The following is a 21,505-nucleotide window of genomic DNA, read 5'->3' as shown; positions in this document are numbered from 1 at the left end:
GCCAAGCGCACAAGCCCAGCTGGAACCGTCTGTTCAGTGACCCTGGTGCAAGGTCATCCCTTTTGGAGACTGAAAACAGACACTGTTCGACCTGTGAATGTGAAATGTTTCTGCAGAGGGTGCTGAACCTTTGGTAACTTTCTCCCTTCCCGTTGCTGCTCCTGGCAGTGTCCCAGCCCTGCGATCCTCACCCCTCTTCCATAGCAAAGATCAAATGAAGGAAACCTCGGTGTGGAGGGGAAACTCAGCCACCGCCATGGTCCCAGCCTTTCTGCAGCGTGTCCACAGCCCATACAGGGCTCCTGCTTTTGTCATCCTAGTTTCTTGCTTCACTTTCTTTCTGCTTCTTTCCCCGTCCCAGTCTGTACCCGGAACCCTCCGGGCTCTCCCATCGTTCTTTGAGGAATTTGAGGCCAATTCTACTTAGTGCAGAAAGGATGGCTAAATGGAAATACATGAGCGAGGGAATAACCCTGGAAGGACCTGGGAGGTGCTGAATTCCTGCAAATCCCACTCACTTCCCTAAGATAAACACCCTCACTTCCCTGCAACGCAGGATCGTAACTAAGTGAGAAAAAAACCCCAAATACTAACATTTGAAAGCACTTAACTACAACCTACTTGCTATTAAAGTTGATTTACTTTTACAACTAACGCTTTACAAGTATATCGTGGGATTTTATCACGGTTACACCGAAAAATAAAAAAGGGCACACGTTGAATTCCTGTTGACATTTAAAGCAGCCCAGATCCATAAAAACACAGCAAACAAAACTTTGGGCTTGGCGGTGACCACCAAAACCCACCTGCTCCCTGCAGGTTGGCGAACAGGATCTGCAATCCACTACTTCTGCAGCCCCGAGGGTGCCCCAGCTTGGGCGAGAGGTCCCCCCAAGGCAGGGTGACCTTCCCCAAGCTCTTCTGCTCTCACCCAAGGAAATCCTTGAGGTCACCAGGAAACCCACCGCGATGGAGGACAACCCTCCAGCGCACACTTCAGCTCAGCACGTACCTCAGCACGTGCTGTCCTTACAGAAACGCTTTCTTGGATCGGGCCGATATCCCCTCGAGGCGCGTTATCAGTTATGTGCCAGGCGAGAAGACGCAGTGTCATGGGAGATAAAGATGATTGCACCACACAGAACAGGATAGCCGTACACGATAACTGATTTTATCCTTTGGAGGAACAGCTTACAGAGGGAGACTGTTCGCCTTGGGGTCTTCCAGCTGTGAAGGGCAAGTAAAGCAGCTCATCTGGGAGCATCATCCCCCGGACACCCCAACGCAGCAGCTCTGCCCATGGGCAACAACAGAGCTGGGGGAACAACCCTTGGGTTATACTTTCTGAGTCTTACAGAACCCCAATGTTTTCTGTTTTGTTTTGTTTATTTTTACTATATATTGAAAAAGACTGGTGCTGCTTTGGGCAGGATTTACTGGTCATGACTGCATCACGAAGACATAGCTCTATATGTAACGTTGTAGGAAAAGCAAGTCAAATAAACTCACTCCTGTTTTGTCCCATGTTCCTTAACTAACATCTTTCATTATTTTCAATATTGTTGTAAAGCTGTCTCCCCAGACACATCAGGAAGATGAAGAAGGATCCCACAGAGTGCTTGCAGCCACCTTCCCAGAGCACGGGCCACTGGAGAGGTCAACAGGAATGGGGTGACACGGGGCCCAGCAGCATCTCCCACCCCAACGTCTCCTTCTGAGCCACCTGCAAGGCTGCTCACTCAGCTGGGAAAAAAACAACCAACCGAACAATAACCCCCCCACCAAGAAACTTCAATCTCTTTATCCAACTCCTCTGAAAAAACATTTTAGAGATGCTACACAGTACAGTCCTTTTTAGCTATTTGTGTCCTCGAGCCATGCATTAATACAGCTAAAACTAAGCTGGATTGAGGGAATTTTAACTTGATGTACTGGATGATGTAGGCAGCTATTAAAAAAAAAAAATTAAAAAAAGCACTCCAAAAAGAAAAAGGGAAAATCTCAACACAAAACTGGATTGTAAGCTGAAGATTTCGTGAGGTCAGGGTGAATGTACAAAATCCCTCACTGGAAATGTTATTAATAATATCATCTTATCTACTATAACCTAGAAAGTACACTGACTAATAACAATACAGTGATTAGTAACACACTCCCAAAACTTAGAATACTATAATTTAATCATGGGGTTCTTTTAGACCGAGGGAAAAAAGTGATGGCCAGGGCCGAGAACTCTCTGTATTTTAAACTCTTCCTTTTTAAGCCTTCTGAGTTTGCACCTTTGTAGAGCCTTACTAGCTGCTCACCAATAACTGCTGTATGTTGAGAGCACCTTGTAGTTGCAAAAGGGCATTGTAACTATTTCAGAAAGAAATAAGAGGGTGTCCATACACTACAAAGACTTACCAGACATGCAAAAGAACATGCTTTTGAGACTGCATGTAGAAATTTTGACTCCATGAATACAGATGTCGGGTTTCTAGTAAACTTCAAGGCAGAAAAGTCTTTTGTAATTCAGGGGTATTAATTCTTTAAACGTCTAAATCAAATTAAACCAAATGAGATTTTTTTTTTTGGTGAGTTGCTTTTAAATTCAGTTCTTTCAAATATCCGTTAAACCCTTTGAAAATGAAATTAACTTTACTTTTAATGCAATGTGCAATTGTGGAGATCTGAAGAAAATCATGTGGTCCCAAAAGCACGTGTGTTTTTCTAACCACACAACTTGGTCTAACAAAAGATCTTATCTCTCCCTGCGAACCCTGCCCAGCTCCAGTCTTCCTGGCTGAATAAAGGTAACAGAAAAAGTTTAATGATTAACTTCGGCATGCTCGATTTCCCCCCTTTCTCAGGCTGCTCCTGGCTGCTAGCATTCCCACCTTGCTGCAAAACACGGGCCGTGGGGCCGGGGGCTGCAGGTACCACCTGCGGGGACATCACCTCCACCTGTGCCCGGCCAGAACAACCCAAAACCCTTCAGAAAGACCTAAAATAACACCAGAGATGTGATTTCTTTTGCTACAGTGGAAGGAGGCTCTGAGTAAAGCCTCTGGCCATGCCATCTCTCCTCCCCAGCACTCCCAAGGCTTTCGGAGGCTGAAGCAAATCCCTCCAGAGGTTTCCAGATGGCTTCTTCTTGGATGAGCAACGCACATTAGAGGAACAAGAAAATAACCTAACATTTTTTCTCATCCCCAACCCTAAAACCATTCTCTGGTGAGTGATAATCCAAGGCCACACTCTTCACATCTATGAGTGGACCAAGCAATGTCTACTGAACACCATCACTAACTTCACCCCATACGGGGTTTTCCTGCATGCTCGGGGTGGGCTCAAGTCAAGGTCAAGTTAAACTCCCATCATTTTACGAATCCTACCCTTGTAGCTGCTCCATCCCCAGCTCTCCCGCACAAGCCGGAGGGCACTCAGCCCACTCAGACGCACGCAAGCACCTCCTGGTTTATGGAAAACATGTTCCATGTCCAAATATTTCACAGTTCCTTGAATAATAGAGTTTACAGCCTCCCTAAATTATCATTAGTGTTTAAAATAGAACCAGAAACCTTCACAAGTAATGATAGATGACAAACTTATCTTAAAACAGAGCTATTTAAGCTATGATAATCTAGAAAAATCTTCGCTAATCTGCTACATCTTTGAGGTAAAGAAGTACACGCTTGCTGGGTTTCGTAATAAAACAAAAATGAACATTGGCAGAGCAAGCAAAATCATCTACAAATACAAATCAACCTTTTCTCCTTGTGAGCCAGAGTAGCCCAAGGGATAACGGCACAATCACGCTTCTGATGTATTTATACAGCACATTTCATCTCCATTAATCTAGATAACACACTGGCGGATTCTTATTTTTCGATTCCAAGAACGATGAAGCTATTCTTGTGCTATGGCGGCTCAACGCCCACCTCTCCCTGACCACATCGGGCCCCACCGAGGTCTCTGAGCACAGGTGTCACCTTCCCACCCTCCCACCGCTTTGGGAGGGGGCCGGAGAGCTGCGCCCCAGCTTGTCCCAGCAGCCCCCCCAAGTTCACCACGCTCATTTGGGCACGAAGAACCTCACCCAAGTCTGGGGCACAACATGCTCTGCCAAGGAGCTCCTCTGTTTTTCATGAGCTGACTTTTTGGCCAATAATCCTCAGAGTTAAGGCGTCTGATTTTCTTCTGCACCCACAAGACGGCAACACTGCAACTCCCGCGGCTGCTGGGAGGCATCTCCTACAGACACCCTCAGCGCACTAAATGACAAATAAAATCCAAACTGTCGAGAAACTGACTGCTCTTGAAACCATGTTAAACTATAATGGGCTGAAAATGTCTTCATTTTTATGTCTCTTTGCTATCACAGAGAAGACAGACAACGCTGATGTAGGTAAGCACAGGCTATGGGTTTATCTAATCATGTATACTGAACATAGTGAAAAATATTTCAAATTTGCCTACAGTTATAGAACTCTAAATCACACTGAACGATACCGCAGCAGTAAGCCGTTTTCCTCTAATGGTTTTCTCTATTTGATCAGTTCAATAAAACCCATCACCTATCAACCTAAGAGCTGCAGTTTTATACCCTATGGTTATTCTCAAGTAATTGATTTTTTCTTAATTTTAAAATTGTGCACAAACCTACTACAAGAGCCAGGTATGGCAAAATGAACCGAGCAGATTTCATTTCTTTCTTGGGAAGGAGGTAGGGGAGGGAGGAGAAAGGGAGAGTCCTGCACCAAAGTTTCAGAAAGTTGACAAAGTTTCCTGCCTTGCAGGAGAAAGCACTTGGCAAAGGTGGATGCTGATGCATCACACCCCCGCCTACAAATTTGTACACTTGATTACATCATACAGATTACAAAACACATTAAGTGAACTGAGTGGGCTGAGAAAACTCCCTGGGATCTTACAAATGAAGGCTCCTGCAGCAAGAAGGATCTGACGCAGCGCTTGTGTCCTGGGGGACCCCAAAGCACGTTAGCTGCCACTGACATGCAGCTGCCCCGCTGGCTGTCACCTCGAGGTACGGATTATGGGGCAAAGGGGTGAAGTAAGACACCGTACTCATCAAGAAACCCAGCTAAACGAGCATTTTAAAACTTCACACACAAATATGTCTGTGTTTTCGTGGTTCACTCCACAAATACCCAAGAGGTAAACTATAACAGTACTCATTGTAATCTATTCCTTTAATTAATACCTTTGATGGTACAAGGAAAAGCTCCATACTGCAAAAGTATCTACAACACATGGCCAGCTGACTTTCTTAAGAATGTGTAAGAATACAGAGGTCGCTTCGTAATTATCCCAAAACCTCTTTCCCTTGAGTGGCATTACTTTCAGTAGGAGCTTTCCCAAACTTTGCCCTGATTCTCAGCACAACCTTCCTTGACCTACCATCCTCCCTCTGCACACAGACAATTCTGTGCCCATTTGTTTCCCTGATACCCTCTTCCTTCCAGAGGAAAAAAGGTGGTGATTCATCTGCAGGAACTTTTTAGAAGTCGCGGTCAACACAGATATCACCTACCAGAAGATACACAGATCTCAAGTCACAGATTTCCTGAGTTTTCTAAAACAAACTGGTTTTTTGCTCCTCAGAAGATGCAGACGCTGAGAGAGTTGCATTGGAGCAGATCCCTCTCACTGCCTTGTTCAAGGTCTAGCCAACATGGATGGGTTTCAAGATTGTTTTTTTTGGTAATATAATGGAAGGGTCATGATTATTGCAGGACTCCTCGTCAAGCTCTGATCAAATGAGCGTGATGGATCTTCTGTGCCAAACGCAGCCATGCTGCTGTGCTCTCCAGCATGGGAGAGGACATTGCACTGACACCTGAGACACAAACACATTGCACCCTCTTTTGCCTCCTTACTTTGGACTGAGCTTGCTGCCAGGATTAGGTGCAGAGCGCACAGCAGGAGTCCTCCTTGGCTTGTGCCTGGATTCAAACATTCAGCCAACTTGAGAACTTAAGACGGCTTTGCTATTTCTGCCCCTGTCAAGCACACAGACAAAAACCCAGTTGCTGCTTCCTTGCGATTCACACAAGGAGCGCCTGGAGTCAATGGGTTCAGTGTGGGGATCATTCGAACCAGCTGCGGCCAGTGAAAAGAATCCATTCTTCATTCCTGCGACCAGGCTTGCTAGAAAGTAGGGAGCAAATGTTCCACCCAAAATAGTTTTGGTCTGAGCACAAGGGCAGCTATTGGCAACAACGACGTTGAAAGAAAGAATGTCTCAGCATCAGGCTCAGATGCCTTGCAAATGTATTTTGTATCCTCTACCCCAAATCGTATTTCTTTCTGCCTGTAGCAGCCTGCATGCTTTAACTGACTTTGGCAGATTGCTGAGTGTCTTTATTTTGGCTAGTAGCGAGCTCCCTTCCATATGGGACCTATCTAGAATGGAAAGCAGATCTAAAGGGATGGAGAACCCAACCCCACCTGCGCACTGGGCCACCACAGCCCCCCACAGTGAAGCCAAATTGTGCAGGACTCCTGGGTGCAAATCGGGCAGCTCCGTGGCTGTTCACCTTTCCAGGGGTGCGGATGCGTTCCCCCCCGTTGGCCATGCAGTGCGATACCTACACAACGTGTGCATCTGCTGGGTGTGCTCTCCTGCCCCAGCTTCCCGGTCCACCCTGGGCTGATGGTGCAGAGCAGGCGCTGGGCAAATCCTCCTCCGTGTTGTACGCACCCATCACCGTCCCTCCATGCACCCAGTTGTAGTACTGCAAGGATGCCCCAATAGTACCGCAAGAAATGCTGCTTTTCTCAAAGAGCTGTAAACTGCCACTGCAACCAGGTGTGAATCACAGACTGGTTGGGGTTGAAGGGACCTCTGCAGATCATCCAGTCCAACCCCCCTGCTAACGCAGGGTCACCAGACCAGATCACACAGGGTCGTGTCCAGGCAGGTTGGAATGTCTCAGAGAAGGAGACTCCACAACCTCTCTGGGCAGCCTGTTCAGGGCTCTGGCACCTCACAGCAAACAAGTTTCTCCTCATATTCAGATGGAACCTCCTGTGCTTCAGTCTGTGCGTGTTGCCCTTCACGCTGTCCTTGGGCACCACTGAACAGAGTCTGGTCCATCCTCTTGACACCCACTCTGGAGATACTTATCAGCATTGATAAGATCCCCCCTCAGCTTCTCTTCTCCAGGCTGAACAGACCCAGCTCTCTCAGTCTTTCCTCATAACAAAGATGCTCCAGACCCCTCAGCATCTTTGCAGCTCTCCATTGGACTCTCTCCAGTAATTCCCAGAATGGCTAGGTCTTTGTGGTTTATTTTTAACCTACAATTAATTCAAAAAGCAAAATGTCCTGCTGTTGCTAGGGATGCAAAGGTAGACCAGCAGACACAAAGAGTTCCCTCTGCGTGAGCAACCAGGCCTGAGCTGAGCGTTTCCTCTGGGTTGACTGGCAAGGGCAATTAATCCTGATGCGGTGCATATGTTCCAAATTTTGTGTACTTCAGAAATGAAATGAGTTAAAAGTTATTGTGCTTTGCTGTGAAATATCAAAAGCACTGAACTGTGATGCATTAACATGGCATTGTCTTCCGGACTCTGGCCCAACTCGAGGCTGAGAAGAGCTGGCACACAGACATTGAGGAGTGCACATATTCTTTCCCTGCACACCCAGGTACTTTTGCACAGCACAATAATGCGTGTGATTACATCTCCATCCTCTTCATACAGTTATCAGTCCAACATGAAGTAATGACAATGCCTGTTAATGAAAGATACAAGACAGGACACCAACTACGATTTTAAAAAACTGCATTTATAAATGTCACAATATAAAGGAAATGATAAACCCCTGCAAGCCGAGTTTCTAATTTGGTCTTAATCTCCCTGGGTGTAGCTGCGCCAGTGCTGGCTGCTTCTCCATCTCCTTTCCATCGGTCAGGACAAGCCTTTTCCCAAATCGCCACAGCTGGCTGGAACAACCCTCCACCTCCTCTTTCTCGCTACAACTCTCCCTTAGAGCATGATGACTTTTAAACCCTTTCAGGCTCAAAGCCCAGTAAGCAGTAAAGCCCAGCACAAAGTGATATTTATTTCTCATAACTATTTTTTTCGTGCAAAAATCCGATAGAAAAATAACCTCAGCGGTACTTATCGTAGCCAGAGGTGGATTTGAAGCTCTGACGAAGTGAATGTGCTGCACGTGGCGGCGCTTGGTGCAGCACTCCTGCTTCTTAACAGAGTTAAAGGAAGAGACCGCCCTAAGCCAAAGCTCCTGTCTTCCTTCAGCTGCAGTAAGGAGTGACTTCAGATCTTCTGGGGAGCTGGAAATGTTGGGTACGGACAAAGAACCCAAATGAACAGCCATAATGGCTGCAGAGTGGTTTCCTTAATTAGAAAGTTGGCTGCGTTCATAAGGAGGAGGAAAACAATGCTGCAGGCTGCCAAGGCAAAGAGCAAGGAAAAACTGTAGCACACAGAGCTCTGGAGGAAACAGAAACCAGCTCTATCAGCCCCCCCCGATCCTCCAAAACCATTTGTAATTATTAGGCTGAAAATCAAGCGTGGTCCTGCAGCTGAATCAGAGCAGCACGAGCTTGTGAATATGACTTGGCCTTAATTAATACGTTTTGACAAGGCTCAAAACACTCCCCAGGCGGATTAAGACACCGTAAAAAATCAAGGAGCTGACAGTTTTTGACCTCAAGATGTCAAATACAGAACTACTGTCTAGTTTTGATGAGCTGTCAGTCTACCCTCCAACATTGTGACTGCAGCTTAGCATTTCATGTCATGGGCTGCAACCACACAACGTGGTCCATGAGACTACAAGCATCTTCTCAGAGCATCAGTCAAGCCAGGTGCGACAGCATCCAGGAATCCCTGTCGATACAGAAGAGACACTTCAGACTGTGCACAGGGTACGTCCCAGCAGAGGGATGGTGAAATGTACAGAAGAGTGAAGAAAACCACAGGGAGAGAAACTGCATCTTTCCCTGTGTGGGTCACACGTGGGTCTGTCAATCCAACCAGCACCTGACACCCGCGATCAGAAAGAAGCTGATACCTGTCGCACTGCGGCAATCAAGCATCTCGCTATGGAAAGTCAAACGGCCGGTGCCAAAACAGCGCTCCCGGGAAAGAGGCAGCTCACGTGTCTGGGGACACCGGGAATGCCAAAGGAGAAAATGCTTCTTGGCTGCAGCAGAAAACCAACATCCTGATGCCTCTCCTAAGAAGACGACTCTGGCCAAGGAGAAACACGGGTCACGGACCATTTCCAAGGGTGCACTTGAGATGCTCTCACTGTAACTGAACATGAAGCCGTGCCCTCCCAGGGCTGTGCACGCTCCTTGCTGTGGCGAGCTGCCACCTTGTGTGACTGAACACGGGGTGTTTGTGTCTTTCTGCTTCAAACCAGCCACCAGAATGAAATGAAATGCAGGTGTTTGACGTGAGGGAGGCTGAGGAACACAGCTGCGGTCTGCAGAGAGGTGACAGGAGAGCAATGGCAGCGGGAAGGCTGAGTTTTCAGAGTGTGGCTCCAAAAAGACAGTCTCAGAGGATGCACTCGCGATGCTCATCCATGCAAGAGATGAAAAAGAATCACCCCAGACTGGACAGAGAGGCGCAGGTCCTCAGAGGGTCTCTGCCCCGAGCACCTCTGCAGCAGGAATATGGCCATCACCCCAGGAGACCTGCAAAATTAACTTACATCTGACACCCAGGAGCTCCACGTGGCTTGATACAAAGCAGCACAGCACAGGTAACACATTCTGTGTACTAGAAAATTAATCTTAAATGACATAAATTGAAATCTCGGATCTGGGAATAATTTAAATAAAAAACCAATTTTAACTTGCTATTTTGCCAAATTCTGATTGAAAATCATCACTCAGATCCCAAGGGCTCACAACCCACTTACTGAACACAGTACTGCTGTATTTGGATGGACTCAAGTCCGGGTATTTCTAACACCATGAAGGGCAGAAGGTAGAGGCAAACAAAGCACATAACTATGCCAACCTGAGAGAAGGAGTGTAGAATACATTTGAAACACAAACATTTTGTGAATGTTACCGGCAGTGTTGTTCCCAAGCATGGAACACTTTCCTAGAAACTGGCTACCTTTAGGTCACCGCCTGTCCTGCTGCAGTATTTTGGTTGGCTTACTGTTGCCGATTCTGTTATTTTCTCCTTTTTTCTGCTCTCCTACCTCGTCCCTTCCTCTGCCACTTCTCCAGATGTGTTTGCACTGAAGGAAAGCTGCTCCTGTTGACTCTGCGGGGCAGTTTCCAGCCTTGCCTACGCTCAGCGGTGCTTGCAGGGCGGCTGCTGCCTGGGCTGTCTGGCGTTTCTCAGTACGTACTTCTTGTTCAGTACTGTGGTGCTTTGGCCACGTGCCCTTCTGAACGGATTAAACAAACAAATAGGTAAGAAGCATATTAACTCAGCATGCCTAATAACTTCCCAGAGTGGGAGTAAAGGAAATCGGAGATTCCCCAGGAAATTGTCCTGGTACGCACAGTGTGGCCAGATTCTCCCCTTTCCAGGGAGCATCACGGAGAGGAATCGCACACTCCTGGCACCTGGTGCAGGCAATCCAAGGCTGAACCACAGAACCACCAAAAGCAAGGCAGGAATTGCACTGCAAAGTGCTTATCTCCTCCAGGCCAGCTGCTGCTCTGCAGCCTGAGGGCTCTGGGAGGAGCGCGAGAGGCTTTTCAGAAGGAGTTAAAGCAGCACTTCTTCCTTACTGGCATTTGGCGCCTCTTCCTTCCTGGAGCCAAAGCAGCTCATTGTCCTCCTGGGAGAATGGTGGAGCATCTCCTTTGGCTCTAAGTACTCTGCAACTTCCCGGACTGTAAACTGGTTGTGTAACGTGAATCTGCGCTGTGCAAAACCTCGCGAGCGCCGAGCTTTGTTGCAGCCAATGTTGTTTCTCCCGATTCTTCTGTGAGATCTGCTTTCCAAATGTCTCTACCGATGTGCTTGCCTTCTTTCACGGCTGCAAAAGACCTGTCTCCCTCTCTGCTGATCCCACCCTCCTCCTTGCATCAGCCTGTCCTCATACAAATGCACGTGGATGGGTACCACACAGCCAGCTCCTCTCCTCTCCTCTCCTCTCCTCTCCTCTCCTCTCCTCTCCTTCTCCTCCCCTCCCCTCTTCTCTTCTTCTCTCTAATGCCACCACCACTAAGATGCCAGCACTACTGACGACATAACGCTTGTGGTTAAGCGTTGTGTCCAACCTCTGCTCCAGCAGTCCCACCGCTGTACCAGGCACAGAAGCCACAGTAGGACAGGACTTGCGTTTGCATCTGCCAAGACAAAGCTCATAATCTACCAGGAAACAACTACCAAGACAGAAAAGTTCAATTTCAGAACTAAGCACAAGTTACAAAGGTCATATTTACTACCAGCTTCCCAGACTCCCTCTTTTCCATGTGCCACTGTAGAACAAGACAGTCAAATGGATCTGCTCGGCATTTCTCTTACACACCTCTCTCAGCTGAAAATTCTTTACAACGTGCTTTTACTTAGCAAAGTACTTGTTTTTCACCCTGAGCACTCTCCTCCCTCTGACAAATATCTCTGGTTACAGTCTAGAACTTTATAACATTGAGCCACGATCAAATTCATTATCTCCACACGCTCCTGTCATGTCAATATTGCACAATCACCATTTCTCTTTCTCCTCAACTGCTACCACGATTCACGTTGCCATTTGCTTTCACAAGTGACCTCCTTCGGTTTACTGTAGCCCAAAGCGTCACTATCCTAAAACTATCCCAAAATATAGACAGATATGTCGCTTCTGACATCTTCTGCCACATCTGAGGATATTCTTCAAATCCCTCCGTAGAACAGCCAGCTGTAGAACGTACCCCGTCTCTCCTCCAGAGAAGAATCGCAAACTGGTTGGGGTTGAAGGGACCTCTGGAGATCATCCAGTCCAACCCACCTGCTAACGCAGGGTCACCAGAGCAGATCACACAGGTCGGTCCAGGCGGGTTTGAATGTCTCCAGAGAAGGAGACTCCACAACCTCTCTGGGCAGCCTGTTCCGGGCTCTGGCACCTCACAGCAAAGAAGTTTCTCCTCATGTTTAGATGGAACCTCCTGTGCTTCAGTCTGTGCCGCAGTCCACTATTGATGCTTCCATGGTGGAGCAGCCAAGCAACCTCCTGTGCTCCGCAGCTCCTGCAAATCCCGCTCTGTTCTGCTGCCGTCACATCGTGTCCCATCCCCTCGCCTGGGACACTTTTCTCCAGGGCTGCCAGGGGGCTCAGCCTGTTCTGGAACCTCCCACGACTCCCCACCCACTTCCAGCTAGAAGTCCTCTCCTGCTTCATTCTCAGACATGCGAAAGCCTCAGGTTTTCTCCCTTTCTGCTTTAAACATCTCTAACTCTGAAGCAATTTTCTGTTTCAGGAGACCTGGATGCTCTTTGCAGACCCCTTCCAGCTCTCTGTATACTTTCAGATTTTCATGCTAATGCTCCAGACTTTGTGCAGTTCAACCAAGTTTAAAGTCTCAATTTTTGCTCCTGGCACAGCTGCTACTCAGTTGTGCCTAGTGAAGCACAAATGGCAACCCAGCCATTTATAATGGTCAGAAAGCCACAAAAGTTTATCCATTATTTTTGCACAGCGCCCTCTCTACAGCGGAGCACGCTGGGTCCATATCTATGAATCATTTTCTGAGTTTTTTTTTTTTCTTGGAGATAGCTAGACTGGCTGATCTGTTCATTAACAGGAGCAGAGGCCAGCCTGATGCATCACAGTTTTAGGCTCAGTAAACCAAAAATGCGGTTAAGTCACCTAATCAGAAAGAGAACAGGATTATTACAACTTCACATCAAACTGAACTATTAGAAATGAAGAAAATAGGAACATTCAACCATACACAACAACTAAATCACTTTTAAATGGCAAACGTCCAAAGCAGAACAATAGTTCTTAACACACAGCCAGTATTGCAGCTCAAAGTCAGGCTGACCGCGCAAAAATGACCAAAAACTAAATAGTCAACATCAGTGCTTATCAGTACTGTATTTAAAAGCAATTTAAGCTTTAATAATGCAACAGAATTTAATGTGCTGGTAGCGAGAAAGGTGGAGTATTTTATTTTCCAAAGCGTGATGTGGATGGATACCCTATCTGGGTAGGGTACACCCCGATGTGCAGCAAGCGCCGGGCCAAACCCCTCCCAGATACCCCAACAAAGCCTCGGCGTTCTCCACGTCAGGCCCACAAACCGCAGAAAATAACAGATTTAACATGCAACATCTGAAACAGCAACATTACCGCTATTTATTTTTACCCATAAGCCCTCTATTTGAATTTGGTTTTGGAAATTTTCAACTGTGAACCTGCAAGTGTTGGGTGGAATTCCTTTTTATGCCTTGCTTCAGGCTGTTAATAATAGTTCCAGTGCTAATGACCTAACTCGTGAACGTACAGAGGAAAAACGGCACTTCATGAAATATTGATACATGCTTGGACATTTGACAATTATCTCCAGAGCTCCCTGGTAAAATCTGAAAGCAAATAAACAGCAAACATTTCCTGTACTCATTAAAATAGTGAAAAGCAGAGAAAGAAACGTACTCATTATCCATTTGACGAATATAACCTATTATTTTTAATAATGCACAGGCATTCGATGCATTAAATTTACAGCCTCTCTTGCTTAAAGAAACCATTGGTTTCATAGATCTAATTTTAAGAAATGCAATAAAGGTACGTTATATGGAGCTGGTTGCTTTTGCAGGGGAGGATAAAATTCTTTTCCTACTGAAATCAATGAAAAAACTACCATTTTTCAGACGGAAGCACAACTTCACTCACTTTCCTACTTTGGAAGCTGCTTGTCCAGAAAGAAATTCTCCAAAAATTAGAAATATTAATTTGGTTGGCCTTTCTCATGCGAGCTTCAGAATGGAAAACTGGAGTGAAAAAGAGCTGATGAGCCTGAGCGTGGGGCTGGTTGTCCACAAGACTTATCTCTGTATCTTGCTTATCACACGCCAGCAAGACAATACCGGGGCTTGGCCTCTGGCCACACAGCTGCTCAGGAGCCCCGGCTTTTAGGACGAACAGCAAGTACAGAAAATACCTTCCCCCGCCGAATAAATATGAAAATTTTTAATACAGAGCATGACAGGTTGCTCGGCATTGCGTTACAGTGCAATCATCGGTGTTATTACAGTAATTCCGCCTTCTGGACCTTTTAGCCCTGACTGTGGATGAAACAGAACCACAACCGCTGCAAACAAGAATGAAATGGAAATTTAAGACTCTTAAGCCAAACATTGCAGTGGGTAAGAGAACGACTTCCACTCTTACTCAGGTCCACTCAACACGAACAAGAATTCAAAGACAGGGAAAGCTCGAGATCAATAGGAATCGCAACTGCTGGCCAGGTAGGATCACTAAAGCTGTATTTGGGCTTTTGTGATTAGTTCAGTGTCCCAAAAGGAGGGTCTAGATACGGATACTCCGCTGTCCACACTGAATACTCTCTGTTACCTTTGATACACATTGATCAAGATTCTTTTCATTGACAAAGCAAAATATAGGCACCTGTATGAACTACTGTACTTTTTGAATATTCATTTAAAACTTTATAATAAGGCATTCAGAAGAAGGCAGAGAACACAACAAATCACTGTGTGTGACGTTTCCCTTCCTGGGTTTTTTCACTCTGTGGGTATCAGTGAGAGACTCCAGGAAGAAACTGGACCACCAAAAGAAAAGGCTGATAATTTACAAAGTAGAGTGTAGGAGGTGGCTTGAAACTGCGCAGGGATTTAAAGTGTTAGAACAAGTGTCAGGAAACGTGTCAGGGTTAAGAAGATGAGCAAAGGAGTCAAGAGGACATCATCAGGTTCTTGCATCCCACCACCCTACGCTCCCAATGCGGCTCCTCGGTGTGGAGGCAGGAACCCACCTGCACATACCACCTTCACATCTGGAAAACACATGCCAAACGTTTCAACGGGACCTCAGTCTTGATCTTTTTCTCACTTTTTTCATTGAACGGATAACCAAAATTATTACTTCTTGTCGTGTTTGCTGTCTAAGCAAAGTCCAGTCTGCTTATTTACTTGCCAAGTCGGTATGACAGCCTATGGAATGATAAATTGCTTGATAACCAAAACAAGTCACTTCTGGCAAACCACGAAGACTCTGCAGAAGTACCGATCCAAATGGATAATGACTGATACACTGTTATATTTTTGAAAGTTTTTCTCCCCATTTTCACGTGTGTATGTGTCTGCATCTATAAATAAAACATGAGAATGCCACCTTGGCTGTCCATATCAGGATCTCTACCTGCTCCAACCTTTCAGGTAAGCCCTGCTGGTTTCCTTCTTACAGTGACAACCTGCTTATCTGCCGGATTACAGAGCCTAAACCACTCTCCTCCTGGGGACTACAAAGCTTTTGGGAACCCGGGGAAGAGTTCTGTACTCTCACCCGTCTCCCAGCCCCTCTTTGGCTGCCTCTGCTTCCATGTGTAAGACGTGGCGAGAGGTCATTTCCCTTCGCCACTCTACCTGCAAAAAAAAAAGAAATTTATGCCTGGTAAATGAGGTTAGGTCAAGGTGTTCCAAACTACTCGAGAGCTGGAGCCATCACAGGGGGGAACTGAACCACAGGAGCCTCACAGGGATGCTGTGTCAGAGGGGAAGGGGCACAGGGTGGCCCTGGGCAGGCAGAGCTTGGGCCGTGTTACGAGGTGCCATGGGACACAGGTTTAAGCAGATTATTGGCCTCAACACCCTTTGCACTGGGGGAGAGGGCGGAGGAAGGAAAGCCGGGCACTAATCCGTTCCACCTGCTCCAGAGCGGCTAATTGGATTGCGAGTGCAGGAGGCAAAACCCCCGGACAGGGTGCTGGCAGAGACACCCAGAAACCTCCTGTTTCTCTAAAAAAAGCTGCTCGAGTGCGGAGGGTGAGGGTCCCACCATGCTGCCAAAGCACAGCCCTGGCCAAACCCTTCCTAAGGTTGCACCAAACCTTTCCTGAGGTTGCACCGAGGCAGGGCACGGCTGCCCAGCACCTCTCTAATGGAGAGCTGGAACCAATATTGCTGCGGAAAAATAACATATGTGACCCCCACACGCCAAGTAACATTTCATCTCTAACAAAACACCAGAAACAGCAGCCAGAAGAGATTAAATATTAGCTTTCTTTACCAAAAGCCAGTGGAATGCTGTTCATGTCAGGTTTTGTTTAGCTTTTGCACAAAAGTCAAAAGCTCATCTGCCAGTTGCTATATATAAACCTTACTAATATATGTCCTGTGTCTGCAACATTTATTCTAAATCAGTTGCTTAATGATTTTTTGGTCTTCTGCTTTTTAAGTATTCAGCTCAGCACCTACTTCCCTTTTAAAAGTAACAGACAATTCAGTTGTGCAGCATTTTCATTAAACTAGTCTGTAGCGTAACGGCATGAGAAAGACAAGGAGAAGAAATATAAAAGGTTTAATACAATAATGATCAGAAACCTTTAAATTTTTTCCCCTCTGTGAACACTAAGTTTGTAGCTATGGAAACTATTTAAGAGAAAGCTAAAAAAAAAGTCAGTAAATATAGTCAGAGAATGATCTGGATATATGAAAGTCCTAACAATGATAGAGAACTACAGACAGAGGGTAAAAGGAGAGTGTAAATTGAAGATGACAACACCTGTGCTTCTGAGAACATGTTCTCCTCCGACAGGACAAATTCATTTTTATTGCCATGGCACTAAAGTCAATGAATTACAACAGGAACGAGTTTGACACTTTATATTGCTTTTGATAAAACCATTATAAAAAGCGTATTTCAACCTTTAGAAAAGTCTTTTGAAAAGTGTATTCTCTGCAATCAGTGAATCGTGTGCGCATACCGGCCAAGACAGTCAATATTTTAGGAAAGCAGTTTTCGGCACATCTCTCGCACACTCTGTTCTTCAGCCATTTACCCTCCTCCTGCCAGCAATTCTGATTACATCAATTTTGAGATCCACACACGGCACACATCCACATCCACGCACTCATTTGCCCAGCTGAGTGTGCAGAGAGTCCTTGTGAGCCTTTGAGAGCCTTTCCCAAAGTCACCGGGAGCACTTCCAAGCTACCACCCTTACCATTTTGCACGCTAATGTCTTGCAAACGATGCCGTGACCACCAGGATGGCAGATGCTTGCAAGACACGCCTGCTTATTCCAATCAAGTATTTTTGTTTGGAAGTTACAATCCCAGTTAAAATCCTTAGTCCACGGTTTTGCCAGTGAGTGCAGCGCAGACTTCACTTTACCTGGAGTCACACACTAGCTGGGAATGGCTCCAAGGGCTTGCTGTGGTCTGTCAGGTCAATGTGCAAATTAAATCAGATTTATTCAGTACACGGAGCCTCCTTTGGTGTCGTTTCAGTCTGGATTATTAATTGAGCTGCCTCGTGTATACATTGTGATTACATGCTACAGCCTGTACAGAAAACATAGTAAAAAAAAGCTGAAGTTGATTTCTAAAACTGTCAGCTATATGGTACATTGGGCAAAGAATAAATCAACATCCAAAATTTATTTATATTGTGTATGAAATGAAATTTATATTGTGTGTGAAATATCACTGCTAAACTCTCCCTGCCCGTAAAAAGCTATGAAAATTTCGGTGCAATTCTCTTAACAGAATGGGCAAATGTTGCTCTTTTAACCAACCTCAATGGGCTCTTTTAACCATCCTTGAACAACCATCAAGGCTCTTGCTCCTGACTATGCCCTGTCCTCTTTGGGGTTGCCCACATGAAGAGTTTCAGCCTGGAACTGGTGTGTGGTTAACACAATTTTTATCTATCACAGGGTAGAAAATATCAGTAAAAAGAATCGCAATCAAGCATTAAACAGTATAAGCAGAGCTGAGCTGATCACAGTAAAAGATATTTCTAGCTGGGCTTTAAGCTGATAAAAGATGAGTCCCCTTCATGCTGGAGAGACCAAGGAACTCTGGACAGGTCTTTAACCAAGTAATTGTGCTCCTCCTTCCTCATGACACATACCTGACTCGTACAGCATGGCCCTGTTCTTCACCCCTGTGGGACACATCTCCCTCTCCGCGATCATTTGTTGTCCTACCATCATATGTAAACTAGAGTTTGAACAACCATCCAAGACACATATTGGCAATGAATCACTGTTCCTTACTGGAGTTCCCAAAACCCAACATCGGAAACAGAAATGTGGACCAACTCCTCGTTTGGAACAAGACTAGGCTGGCTGCAAAAATACAAGACTTCTTATCAGCCAGCTGCTTTAAGGCTGAAAAACTGGATTAAAAGAAATACAAATTGAGTAATCTATTAAAAATACCTGCAAACGTAATAATTTGAAGACGGCACATTTTGGAGGTGGAGCTCCAGTAATCTCACCAGTGACAGTTAGACGTGGTTTACCTTTACCGGCTTTGCTGACCCGCACTATTTATTTCCTGGCATCTCCGCCCCCTTCAGCAGCAGGTTGCCCACACGTGGGCTCTGCCAGCAGACCCCCAGCGACGCAGTTTTGTTGCTCAGACTTCGCAGGGTTTATTTTTCCAGTTTGCCGCTGAAACGACTTGGTGCGTTCACTACCTGTGACACCACGGATGACAACGCTGCGGGACTGGCCGTCTCCGAGGACATTTCTCCTTGGGGAAGCCGGTCCTGACAGCTTCACGCACAAGGTCTTGATGACGCAGAGCGCGGCAGCTTTGCCAGAGCCATAGTTGCGATGTTCCTGGGATGGGCAATTTATCTAACTTCTTCATAATTATGTTATGAAATGCGAAGAAGATGCAGTAATAAACCTCGTTGCCAATTTTCCCTTATCGATCCATACCCATAAGCACGCGGTACGTGCCTACATCCCTGCACAAGATGCTTTCTACCATCAGAAACACCGGGCAGGAGACATCTTCCTCCTGTGAGCCCTCTGCCCAGACTCCAAAGTAAACAGGAGCTGTGCAGAATCCGTGCAGACTGCCAAAGCTCAGCATAAAATCATAAATCAGGTATCTAGAAACAACTCACTGTAGAAAGACTACAACACATAGTCCAGCAAGACTTCAAAAATAACCAAAATGATCTATTTTAAACCCCTATAGATATAACAGGCTTCAAAACATCACTGGACTATAATATACATTTTATAACCCTCCACTGACCGAGAAGACATAAAGCTATACCGACAGAAAATATTTCCAGCCGTTTAGAGGCAGAGTTTAATACTGAACTTGCTTTCACCTTGCAATTCAAGTACCCACAGCTACAGCCAGGAGAAGGCTCGTCGTTCCTAAAAACACATCCTGTCTCTTCCTGCTGGTAAATACGATTTTCCTGGATTTAGTCAAGTTTCTGTCACCCGCTCAATGTTTTAAAAACATCTTAACATATTTGTAACATTCGCTTATCACCTCATGTGTAAGTGTGAACACTCCTTAGCAATGTTGTTCCTTAAAGAGTAATTCCTCAACACAGCCCAAACATCTACAAACCACCACACCTTCCATTTTTAATCCCTATCCTTCCATTTGCCATGTGTCTTACCTTGGCTTCTACTTTTAAAATATAGTTTAACAGGAAGAAGACCTCTCAGGCTATTTGGAAAATAAAAAGGGGAAATAAATAAAAATGAAGGCAATTTAACAGGTCCTACTTCAGCTAAACCTTTCAGGGACTTCAATGAGAAGATAATCTTTCTGTGATTATGGCCAAACCCTCTCGTTGCTTAGCAACACATAATTAAGGAATATGTTTTCAGATCCGCTTTGCAAGCTGGCCATTATCAGATGAAATTACTGGAGCAACAAATGTCATCCTCATGCAAATGAGTTGGTCGAAGGCAAAAAAAAATAAAAGGGTCGAGTAGCAAGAAAGAGCTCAGCAGCACAGAAATACTGCTGGCTTCCTCTTGTTGTGCACCGGTAATTCTTCTAAAGGGAAAGGATAATATCTAGATTTTTTAGAGAATAGGGTTTGCAGTTTTACACAAGACACACGGAACGAAGGGTGCGTTTCTCATGGCGGAGGTGAGCGTTCCAATGCTCGTACTCCAGCGGTCCCTCGCACCGGGGCTTTCATGGCACCGACCGGCTCAATCAGACGTAACGCAAATAAATGAACATATTTGCGCTCCCCGCATGATGCCAATTCATCACTTTTTTTTTAAGGCTTTGGGAAACCGTTTATTTAAAACTACTGCCTGGATGTGCTGCTTTTGCGCCTGATCCATGTCAACAAGAACGTGTCACTTGATATTTAAGCATTTTTTAGAAATCAATACATCATACAGCTAAATAAAGGATGCATAAGCACAAAAGAAACAGCATCTACTTCCTAGCTGTGTAATTATGGTGAGCCAGGGAAAGGGGTGCGCCAAGTGTCTGCATTTTGACAACTTTATCATTTCCACTCACAAAATCATTCTTTATTTAGATTCCTGTGGAATGGCATCACCAGTTTGGCACCGTCTCTGTGCCTATAAATGGTATCCTTTTATTAAAGCTTTGTGCGTGTACGCGGGTACAGCACATTGTTCGAGACTTGTTTGCATGGGAGTTCAGCTGAACTGCACAGGGATAAAATTCCCCGCTCACAGAGTCACCACCGGGAAGAACATTTCAAGGGATTTCTTTCCCCGTTTTTCAAAAAAAGTGGAGCCACAAAGGAATGGATTTGCCAAATTTCCTCACACTTTGCTGGTGTGGTTTCGGGGGCTAGTTTTCGTCAGGCTGAGTGTTATCATCAATGTACATCTCCAAAGCAGGGGAGAGGAACCTGGTCGGCTCATCCACCTTCACATCCCAGCAGCCAAGGGCCTGAGCACTTGGAGCAGGGGGAGGAAGAGCAGGGGCCACCATTCATTTTTATTGTTCTGCTGCCTAATGACAGGCTTTTAGTTTTAAGCACAGACCTATTACTTTAACGGCTATATCGCTTCACTTACAGGCATCTCTAGAAGGAAATCAAGGGGTTTATTTTGTATGCCTGATAAAACAGCAAATTAATAATAAAAAGAAAAGACTAAGGTAATGGCCAAAGGTAAGTCGATCCTCGAATAACACCATCAGCTCTCTGATGAATTGAGTCAAAACAATGCTAACTGTTTCCTCGGAGGAACACATTTGTGCCTGATAACAGCGGTAAAAAGTCAATCTGCAGCAAACCCTGTAGTCCTAATTGCTCAGCCAGCACAGTATCTAATCGCCCGTTCTCTACAAACAACAGGAACGGCAAGATTAACCCTGGAAGCACTATCTGAGATACCACTCGCTCTTAACTGAAGTTGGCTAAACAAATAAAACATTTGGATTTTAAGCACAGAGAGAGAACCAGCATCTTTAGCTCCGCATAGCCAGCACAGCCCTGTGAAGAAATCCCATTTCCCTCCTTTTCTAAATAGGAAAGTGTCTAATATTTAGGCATGAAACCCCAATATATCTGACTGTGTTTTCTGGAGGGTTAAGTAAGTAACAACAGAGTGGTTCTAAACTA

General features: G+C 45.5%; 1 protein-coding gene across 3 annotated transcripts in view; it reads right to left on the bottom strand.

Moving 5' to 3' along the window:
• Positions 1-21,505, bottom strand: part of CTBP2 (C-terminal binding protein 2) — a 138,946-nt gene that overhangs the window by 22,740 nt on the left and 94,701 nt on the right. The gene's annotated exons all lie outside the window — the stretch shown is intronic.

Source organism: Caloenas nicobarica, chromosome 7 (assembly GCF_036013445.1).
Source record: "Caloenas nicobarica isolate bCalNic1 chromosome 7, bCalNic1.hap1, whole genome shotgun sequence".
Classification (NCBI taxonomy): Eukaryota; Metazoa; Chordata; class Aves; order Columbiformes; family Columbidae; genus Caloenas; species Caloenas nicobarica.
The sequence above is the reverse complement of the archived record's forward strand: the minus strand, read 5'-3'. Positions and strand labels throughout refer to the sequence as shown.